This window comes from Monodelphis domestica, chromosome 6 (assembly GCF_027887165.1).
Source record: "Monodelphis domestica isolate mMonDom1 chromosome 6, mMonDom1.pri, whole genome shotgun sequence".
NCBI classification, from domain to species: domain Eukaryota; kingdom Metazoa; phylum Chordata; class Mammalia; order Didelphimorphia; family Didelphidae; genus Monodelphis; species Monodelphis domestica.
In genome coordinates this window covers 19,673,018-19,683,810 of record NC_077232.1, presented here as the reverse complement: position 1 = coordinate 19,683,810, position 10,793 = coordinate 19,673,018, and the positions used below count along the sequence as shown (strand labels likewise).

At 39.2% G+C, this 10,793-nt stretch overlaps 1 protein-coding gene across 19 annotated transcripts in view; it reads left to right on the top strand.

The window, feature by feature from the left end:
- Positions 1-38: 38 nt before the first annotated feature.
- The window catches only part of CTNND1 (catenin delta 1), a 58,734-nt gene continuing 47,979 nt past the window's right edge, over positions 39-10,793 (top strand). For 5 of the 19 annotated variants that reach the window (XM_056801716.1, XM_056801709.1, XM_056801714.1 and 2 more), the window contains exon 1: positions 5,983-6,163. The gene's annotated coding sequence lies outside the window, so the exon portion shown is untranslated. Of the gene's footprint in view, positions 151-896; positions 1,048-1,167; positions 1,353-5,976; positions 6,270-6,460; positions 6,528-10,793 lie in introns of those variants that run through there. The other 14 variants (XM_056801717.1, XM_056801715.1, XM_056801712.1 and 11 more) reach the window with 10 other exon arrangements.

Below are 10,793 nucleotides of genomic sequence, written 5' to 3'. Positions count from 1 at the left end.
CGAGAATTCGTTTGGGCGGGAGGAAAGAGTCTCCGTTTCTCAGGCCTTCGAGGCTGAGACCGCGGCGGGAAGCCTTAGTGGTGACCGGCAGGAAGCGGCGCCGAAGGAGCCGCGCGAGTACAACCCCGGGGCTCCAAGGCTTGGGCAGGGGTGAGGGAACCCAAGCAAGGAGGCTTGGTGTGGGGGATAAACGAGGGACCCCGCCCTGAGCACCCCTAAAGATGCTACCTTGTAGCGCTGGGAGCTCCTGGATAAAGCACTTCCGGCACACAATCTCGTCTGAGACCTCTGACTGGGAACTGGCAAAGCATCTGCCTGCCCTCAGACGGCTCCTCTGACTCTTGGGGCCTTGGTGTCTTTTTTTGTAAAATGTGGTTGGGGGGTCCATAGAGCCAACAGCATTAGAGGACCTGCCTCTGACCTCTTCACCCAGGGACCTCTTTGCCTTAGGATCACCAGGTTTCTCTCTACCCCCTCTGGGACTCTTCCTGGCTGAACACTCCTTAACAAAACTTTTACCACCTGTTTTAAAATCAATGCCCTGTGTTGGTTCCAAGGCAGAAGAGTGGTAAGGGCTGGGCAGTTGGGGCCAAGTTGCTTGCCCACAGTCACAGGGCTAGGAAATGGCTGACTTGAACTCAAGACCTCCTTTTTCTGGGCCTGGCTCTCTCTCCCTTGAGCCACCTATTGGTGCCCCCAAGGCAGGTTATTGAAGGTACATTTCCTCACTTTCTGGGAATGCTCAGTCCTGGGTTTTACTACTGACTATCTTCCCCAGCCAAGAATCTTGGAGAGACTAGAAAGACAGGCTCATTGAGAAGACTCTGTCTGTTTAGGAAATACTCTGCTGCCTTGGTTGAAGGTGGTTCTTAACAAGAATCTGTTATTGTTTTTAGGGATGGTGAAAGAGTAAGCTGATCCTAGTTTCTTCTCAGGGAAATTCCTTGATAATGATGCCATCCAGTCTTTTTGGATTTCCTCTGACCACTGGCTCTCCATTAATTCTCCATTGATGCCTATGGCTGGCTATGAGCCTCCACCTGTAAAGTGAGTAAGGGCTTTCTCCTCATAATCCTCTGGCTAGGGTACTTCTAAGGTCCCCGCTTGTGGCTTATTTTGGGACTAGACAATCCCTAATACCATTTACAACTCTAATCCTTTGACTAGGCAACCTGGAAGGTACCTTCTAGCTCCGACACTGTGATTCTGTCTAATTCAGTATGGTTGAAACTGAAACAAGTCTGATAAAGTGATCTCAAGGGGTGCAGTTTCAATTAAGGAGAACTGATGATAGAAAAGGAAGATGTCCAAAGATAAGAAACAAGTCTGAAAACAGGAAGAGAAATAGAAGGGTAAGTATAAAGCATGACAATAAATAGTTGATAAAGGAAATTGAAAACAGAATAAGATGAAGATATCAAAGGGATAAAAACTATAGAATTGAAGGTCTAAACTAGAGCCTACTTGCTAGAGTGGGAAGAAAATTGAATTTAAATTTTAAGGATGGAGTTGAATTAAAAAAAAAACATTTATTAAGTTCTTAGTACAGGCCCACATCTGACACTGTGCTAAATGATGAGGATAGAAATGTGAGGAAGCTACATTATCGCTGCCCACAAATAGTCTATATTCTAAGAGCAGAAGGCAGCTCACATAGGGAAGTGGTGACCAGAGAGGAGTAAATCAGAGACATGATAATTAGCCTGATGTGCAATTGATTGACAAGTCTGTTAAGGAATAGTAATATTGATTTGATCTCTATTATTACTGTTATTATACTACTGATTTGGGTTTGAATCTAGTCATCTTAGACAACTTGCTTTCTCTAGGCCTCAGTTTCTTTTTTTGTAAATTGAAAGAATTGGAATAGTTAGAGGTATCAAATTCATGACCTACAAATCTGAACCAGATTAAAATGCAATTAGGAAATGTTTAAAAAATAAATAGAAATACAATACAACATAGATAATGTTAATTTATGATTTTTGAAGTTAGTATGCAATTCACTGGGATTCTAACACCTTTGGACTAGATGATCTCTAAAGCCTCTTCCAGCAATGAATTGTATAAATCAATTAATATTTTGAAAATTTTCTTCAAATTGAGTACACCAATCCCAGAACAGAGGAAAAAGTCAAACAAGGAAGAGGAAATAAAGTGTTGTTTTGGGGTTTTTTAGAGGAAGCAAGAGTTGAAAGGAAATAGAACAGAAGGAGGATAGATTTAGATGGAGCCAGCAGGAAAAAACAAAGACAGAACACAGAACCCTAAGTGTTTGTAAAGTCTCACTGTAATATCCCTAGATAATTCAGACTGTGGCATTCTAGTGAGGAAATAAGGTTGAATTTTCAGCATAGAGATTAAGATTTTATTTTCTCCATCTTCTTGGGAAGATGTTGTACTGTACTGGGAAAAGCTAAGAACCAAGGCATATAGACAGTCATCTTTTGTACTTTTATCCTAGTTAGCATAAATATAGTTTCACCTCAGCTCAGAAGAATTTTTTTTATTTATTTTTTTTTTTTAAAAACCCTTATCTTCCATATTGGAGTCAATACTGTGTATTGATTCCAACCCAGAAGAGTAGTAAGAGCTAGGCAGTGGGGGATAAGTGACTTGCCCAGGGTCCACAGCTGGGAAGTGTCTGAGACCAAATTTGAACCCAGGACCTCCATCTCTAGGCCTGGCTCTCAATCCACTGAGGTACCCAGCTGCCCCCAGAAGAATTTTTAAAGGAAATGACAAGTTATTGCCCCACTCAGAATTTCAGAAATGATACATTTCAGGTGTTATCTCATAACCAAAAAGGGGACAGAAAAGTTTGTGTGTGTGTGTGTGTTTGTCCAGTGTTTTAATTAGATTGAATACTTATTAATCTCTACTCCTTGCTGTTTATCATCTCTTTAAAGTAGAATTCTAGAATTGACTAATTATAGTATAGCTATCTTATATCAGATAATAAATGGTGACTTTATTCTTTTTTTAAGTTCAGACCCCTCTCTGCCTTTAAAGTTTCTTCTTGGGGGCAGCTGGGTGGCTCAGTGGATTGAGAGTCAGGCCTACTAACAGGAGGTCCTAGGTTCAAATCTGACCTCAGACACTTCCCAGCTGTGTGACCCTGGGCAAGTCACTTAACTCCCATTGTCTACCGCTTATCACTCTTCTACCTTAGAACCAATACACAGTATTGATTCTAAGATTGAAGGTAAGGGTTTAAAAACAATTTCTTCTTAATCTTTACTTCACTAATTTAAATTATCACCTGGTGTATTTGTGTTTGCAGTTGCTCCTGGTGGTTATGTCATCCTTTGAGAGTTTTGAAATTAAGTGAAAAATAAGTTCAGTGTATTTTTAAGAAACAAGAAGAGAATTTTCTCTGTGCTCATGATATAAACTGGTTTCTTTTTGTATTTAATGCAGTTCAACAAATGTTAGACTCCTGCTATATGCACTTTAATAGGCACATGTTACAGACCCCCCCCCCAAAAAAAATGAGTTTACATTCTTCAAGGTGAATATAACATGTAGACAGTGCTGAAATGTAAAGTATTTTGATGTAATCTTTCTGCAGCCCCCTCGCCCCCAAGTCCATTAATTCTTATAGAGGCTTTTTTCCACTCAGTATTTAGAAATATTTCTTTAGAAGTGCAGGTAAGATAAATTTCCTTTTCTTAATTTTTTTTCACTATATTTTTTCAAGATCCATTTGATTTATTTGGTGATTCATATGCCCATTTATTTTAGTGTTCTTTACAAATTCATTAATGCCCTCTTCATTCCCTGCAGGTTAACTTTAAAGTTTTAAAATAAAGCCACTTTAAAACACTAACTCCTTTGTTAGGTTCTTTCATGGATTAGTCCTCTGTTCATGTGACTGCTCCTATCTGAGCTAATCTTGAAGCAATCTTGCAAGTAGTTATATGCAATATCATATCCTATACTTTATTCCTTTACTTGGTTTTCTCCAGGTAGCCATGTTGGTCTGGCAGGATTTCAATGATTCAACTAACATTTAGCAAACGCTTGCTGTGTGCAAGGCATTGTGATGATCAATTCTTAATACTGTTTATTGCTTGCAATTCCACTGTATTTCAGACTTTTATACTTCTTTTTCTAGAGGCATCCAGAAAGAGTGGAACAGTTTTATTTGGGAAATCTGAGGACCTGGGTTTTAAATTATGCCTTGCTAACCTAAGGACTTTGTGACCTTGAGCAATTCACTTCACTTTATCTGCTTAGCTTCAGTTTTCTCTTTCATAAAATAAGAGGATTGGATGAGAATGATCTGTCTGAGGTCTCTTTTAGCTCCAAATCTACTTTATCCTTTATCTGACTTAAGTCCTCATCCTATTCCTCCAAAGCTATCCAAAGTCATTATCATGTCTAACCATCATACTTTCTTTCTTTGATTCATGTAAATAAAAAACTTAAGCACAGTCAATTCTCCCAGTGGGGAATGGATTTAATATTTATGGGCTGGTTATATTATATAGGGTTCAAAGAGCAGTATGGCATAGTTGGAAAGGCATTGTGAAAGAGGTGAGGCTTGAATCTTGAATTGGGCCTTGAAAAATGGATAGGTTCTGAGAAGATAGAAGGAAAATTAATTGAGGAACATCCTGAGCCATGCAAAGGGAACCAAAATGATTGAGGGACTATTCTAGGGATAGTGACAAGATTAACCTCATTGCCAGGGCGGGTTCTTGCTTGGAAGCTGAGATAAACTTGAGTTGGTAGGGTGGGGTGAGATTGTGAAGGGCTGGGCCCAAGGTAATGCACTTTGGCCTATTGGGAGCCAGCACTAAAAGATTTTACAAGGTGGTGGGGAGTGATCCAGTGAAAAAAGCAGTGTTCCCAGTAATCCGAAATCAAATCTTTTCTCCTCTTCTCAGAAATTGGAATTTTTTTCTTTCAGAGTGAAAAGGAAACTCTCAACTTATAATTTAACATTGAGTAAAAATTAAATTCTGTGCTCTGGATTCCATACCACAGCCCCTGCCCTTTAGGACCTGGCGTACTAAGGGCATAATTGACACTGAACATATCAGGAGGTTTAAAAAAAAAAAGGAATACAAATAATCCTTTTGTGTAGTCCAGTGTGAGTTAAATAAGAAATCATGAGGCTGACTCAGACTAGAGTTCAGGAAAAAAAAACAAAAAACAAATCCAATGCTCTTTCTCAAAGATTCCCTCAGATGAATTATCTGGGCAATTTTGTAGTCTCTATCACTTGGCCTTTAATATGGTTCACGCATTTTTTGATTAGAAGAACAAAGACAGACCTATACTAGAGAAACCAATCAGCCCAGGCATCAATTTCAATAAAAAAAATCAAACCAAAACAATGGAATTGAGATTGACTTCAAAAATGACCCCTCCCACCTCTCCCCAAATGGATTAAATACATTCTCTCTTCCTCTGGTGCACCCCGCCCTCCCCCACCCCCCCCTTTAGGATGGGTTGCTTGTCAGGGAGGGGCAGTGAGATTTGAGGAGTGACTCTCTCAACACCAATAGCCAATGAATAAAATACAGTTTTTCAATGTGTAAACCGACTGATATTTCATCTTTTGTCTGGACTTCCCCCACAATCAAAAAGCAGGGGGAAGGGGTTCGAAGAGACATACACACAACCCCCAACAGTCCCACCATCAAAGAGAACTCAGGAAATAGCACAGGCTTTTTTCTATGCAGTGATTTTGAAAAAAAAAAAAACCACCCCAAACAAACCACTTCTTTCCACTCAAGCTCAGGCCTTGGCACACTTCCTCTAGGATGGTAGATACTTAGCTTTTGCAATATCTAGCTAGGCATGTTTTATCTATATATATGCATATGTATTTTTAAAAGTTCTGTGTCTTTTTCTGTCTGCCACTCTCTCTTTTTTTTCTAATTCCTATAATAAAGTTTCCTATTGGATAAGCTCAGATCCCTGATTTATGCCTGGTTTCTATTGGAAGCGCTCAAAGGCTGACATCACTTAGGAAAGCGAGGGGGGAGGGCTGGCAGATCAGTTTGTCACCACCCAGGCTCCCTTGCCTTTGGCTGGGTGCAACTTCCATTTTAGGTGTTGGATCTGGGAGGAAAGAAAAAAAAAAGAGAAGAGGAGAAAGAGAGAGAGAGAAGGAAAGAAAGAAGAGGAAAGAGCCCGAAAAGAGCAAGAGGTGGAGAAAAATTAATTGCATTCTTGTGTTTGGCTTTCTCAGCGATATTGGCAAGGATTTGGGGTCCTTTTCGGAAAGGATTGGTTTTTAGAAGTCTGCAACTGAGGTGTGTGTCTGTGTGTGTTTAATGTGTGTACCGAGGGGGCATGATAGGCTATAGCCAGTTGAATTTCTCATTCTTGCTAGCCAGAGGGATTTTTTAAAGGTGCGGCTGTTGGGAGAAATTCAGCTAGGCTACATGATTTTAAAACGATTTTTTCCTCTCAATTTTGGCTACTTTTAATTTTATTTTTAAAGCAAAAGAGCAAGGAGAAGGAGCAAACTTCTGGGTCTCCAGCGCAGGGAGCTGAGCAGCTCCTAAGGGGTAAGAGCAGTTCTGTGAATTTGCCTGGTTGGTGCATTTTCTTACTGTATATTGCCTTCAGGGTCCAAGTGAACACATTTCCAGAGCCTTTGGGAACAAAATTCACCGAGCTGGTTTTTGGTCTATTGTGTGTGGGTTGAGACAGGAATTCGTCTGAGGTCGAAAGCTGCTTTTGCAGATGGCTTTTCAGATGTTTTCAAAACTTCTTTTACTTTTTGCCCTGTTTGTGGATGTGGAAAGTTGCAAAGAGGTCCCCCACTTAGGCTGTGGTGGTAGTTTCCCCACTGCCTCTTCCCCCCTCGCCAGCCCCCAAGAGCGGGATTCAACTCCGGCTCGGTTTCAGCCTCATGCTCCTGGGTGGATCCCGTTTTACTTTCCCAGGTGCAGTGGGTGGGAACCTCCTTCTCTTGTACTGGCTTTGCTGCTTTGCCTTTTAAAAGAAAACAAATGGATCCCCATTGACTGCATTTCCCTTTTCTTAAAACCACCTAGGACCTGTTACCAGTTTGGGAATGAAGGAGGAGGAAAATAGTTCAGAAGTGGTTCTAGCTTTTGATTTTGTTAGGGACAATAGGTTAAACTGAGGTAGCAAAAAAACTTGCAAACTTGAGTCTCCAATTCATTTGAAGAACCTGACAAGGAAAAGCCTTGGAAAAGCTGAAGGTCAGGTTTGTGAGTAGCAAAATTTTTATTTGGTTTCCTAAAAGATCAGAAAACTGTAGCATCCTAGACGGCTGACTTTTTTTTCTTATTTTACGTCTGAATTGGGAAGTACTTTTTTCATATGCACCTTAACAGAATTCTAGCAAAATCATTAGCTAAAGGCTGAGACTTCCTCTTCTCCCTTTACTCTTAATAGCGACTCCTAAAATGATATGAGATTAAATACTTGACCTAATTGCAACAAGATAGGCCTTAATTCAGTGCCTTTTAGTTCCTAAACTATCACCCCTTTAACAGTTCCTAATTTGTTTTTTTTTCCACCTCTTTTTAATTAGGAAAATGCCCTGACAATGTTTTTACATGTAAAACAAGAGTATCAGGGGAGTTGCTTGCTTAGGGGTTTCAAAGTAAAATGGAACTTTCTTTTTCCCTTTCTGTATAATACCAAGGACCAAAGTGAAGTGGCTCTTATAAGCCGTCTCAATACTTCTTTCTTCCTTGACTTGGAGTCTACATATTTTTTATAAAGGATAACTTTCACGGGGCATGCCCCTTTAGGAGATGATCCATTTAGCCCTTTGGGCTGTAGTTCAGATAAGAGTTGACAGATTTGGAGACTATCTACCTCCCTTTTTCTGCCTTGAGTCCTACCTATGCTTTTGAATAGGTTTTTGGATGACTTGACTGATCCCACTGCTCTGCTTAACCCATCATCCCTCCAAACCTTTAAGTATCTGTTGAGAAAGATTACAAAGGCATTTTGAAAATGGAAAATAGGTTCTGTAAGGCATGGGTAGTGGTGATTTGGGTCTGGCTTTAAGTGGATGAACAGAGGTTCTTAGCTTTTTTTGTTTTATGGACTCCTTTGGCAGTCTTTTGAAGCCTATGGATCCCTTTCTCAAATAATACCATTAAAAATTCATAATTGAAGGAGGTGCCAAATTTTAGTTAGACATTAGTGAAAATAGAATTTTTTCCCCCCATCCACAATTCCATGGACTCCAGATTAAGAGCCTCTCACCTAGAATTAGCAGAGGTGGCCTTAGACATTGTCGTTGGTCTGTTTTTAGATGATAAAGAAAGCAGACTTATCTTTTCCTTGAGCTCCTGTTGTATTTTCAGGAATTCTAGTAAGTCTGGGAAGGGTACCATCCTTGTCCCTCTTTCGGAAGTGTGGGAGTTGTGCCCTTCAATACATATCTTTATGTTTGGTTTTCACCTTTGTAGTAATGACCCCTTTGATAAATGTTCCAGTGATCTTTGTTCTTGAGAAACCTCTGAGTGTAGGGTATTGTGGGATTTTTATGTTTTTTCCAGTAGTGTTACAACTTAATTTAGGGGCAAACTCAATTATATTTTCTTAGAAATAGAAAAATGGGACTGGAGAATTTGGCTCTGGCTGACATGGAATTCTGAGCATCCATGACCATTTTAAGAAAGCTCCAAGTAGTTGTGACCTGTTTGTCCTTTTGCCTGAAGGGATGTAGGTGACAGACTTGTCTTTCAGAAGAGAATTAAGATAGACTAGTTGGAGAGAAGGGGACCTTCATGGGCTCATTGAGATACAATGAGTTGCCCCAAGGAAATTATATCCCGCTTCTGATGCCCAGTTAGTTCCCCCAGAGTTCTAACTTCCCAGACCAAGACTGCTGCTGTTTCTAGGTGGTGGTTTGGAAAAAAAAGAGGCCTATCAAATGGCACAGTGTTTTCATCCTGTTCAAGGTCCTTGCTTGACTTTCATATTGGTTTGATATAGGTAATGTTCCTGCTTCTTTCATTAAAATAGAACCTATTCAATATCTACTATTACTGTAATGGGGAAAATGGGCTGGGCTAGAAGGGATGATGCTGTTTCAATCTTTTGATGAGCAAACTTGCTTCCTATATACAGCATCTTGGTCTCCCCAATGGTTTACTTTCTCCAAAGAACCTTTATGGGATTTGGGCTAATCATTTGTCAGGTAGCAGGGATGGGATACAGATAGATGTGTATTAGTGAAGAAGGAAAACTATTGGCCTCATAAGAACAAAGTCTAAATGCAAGTAAAAACTTTTCAACCTTTTAGGCAATATAGACAGTCTTCTTCACCTTTTAAAAACCAGTTGTTGGCACTAGAGAATATTAGTTTCTGGTCTTTCTTTTTCTGTTTCATGCCTTCTGGTAAAAATTGTGAAGGGCTTAGTTTAAGGTCAAAAAGTGTTGGGTCGCTTCTATTCCAAATCTTTGGAAATTGTTGCAATACTTAAACCAGAACACCTTGTTGGATATGTCAGTACTGGTTATGTTAAATTTCTACCAGAAATACTTTCTTCTTTGTTGAAATTCATTATTTTTTCCTCTTTTTTATAAGTTTGGAATGACTACATTGACTATTTCAAGGAATAGTGTAGCTAGATAGCACCTATTTATTCTGCTATTCCTTTGTTTGAAATAAAGTTCACACTGAATTGCTACTCTGATGTAGAAGATTTATTTGGTTTTGCATTTTATTAATGTTGGTTTTCTTACTTAAGCCACGTTCATGGCAAGGTGAAGCTCACTTTCACAAGAACCTTACTGAAAGGGGTGAACTGGTGGGGATTGTCCTTTAATGTCCTCTCCACCTCAAAAAAGAGTTAATGTGGCACTTAGTTAAATAGGGATTTCTCTGCCTAAATGCAGCTGCCTCTAAGGTTGCCAATAGAGCATTGATGTGTCCTGGCAAGGAGATTTTTAGAAGGAAGGAACAACCACTCTGGTTTAGAATCACCAATGGGGAATAGAGGGCATGCATTGATTTGTGTTTTTGTTGTGCATCTTATTAGACATTTTGAAAGTAGTTTGTCTCTTCAAACTTATATTTTGTATGATATTTGTTATTAAATATTAAATAGTGAGAATGGAACTCAGCTATTCTGGCTAAGTAAAACTCCTAGTTGCAGGATGTTCCAGATGAAATGTAAGTCTACCTCAAGCTGCAATTAGAGCTATCTAATAGAGAAGGATGGACAAAGTGATGGTGGGCTTTCTAAAGGATTCCCAGACTTCTAAGTATTATGGTAGATTTTAGCACATCTTGACTGATAGCAAATGGACTTTAGTTTTTAAAAAGTTTTATTGCTATTTATATAATCAGTTGTAACACCCTGCTTTGTGACAAAGCAAACACACTCAAAACTGTGAACTACATCTTAAAATATAGACAATAGTCTGACTTTCTTTCCTCAACAACCTTCATTGGATTTATCTGTTAAGTGAGATCTTCACTGACTTTTCAGTTGCTCAGAATTAGGTGAACTTTATATTGCTGTCATTGTGTATATTCTTTTGGTTCTACTTATTTCATTCTGCCTCACTTCATAAAAGCTTATTTTTTCCCCCTGAATTTCTCAAATCCACATTTTTGCTTTGTATAAGATTACATTTCATTATAGTGTTTTCAGCCATTTCCCAATCAACCTATTTTTCTCCCCCTGTTTTTTTCCTTATTGTTAAAGAATGCTGTTGTGAATATTTTTTATGTGTTGGATTTTTTGTTTCTGTCTGACTTTCCTGATGTATATATCTAATATAGGGAGATTGGTGGGTCAGAAGGTGTGGACAGATAAATCACTTTTCTTGCA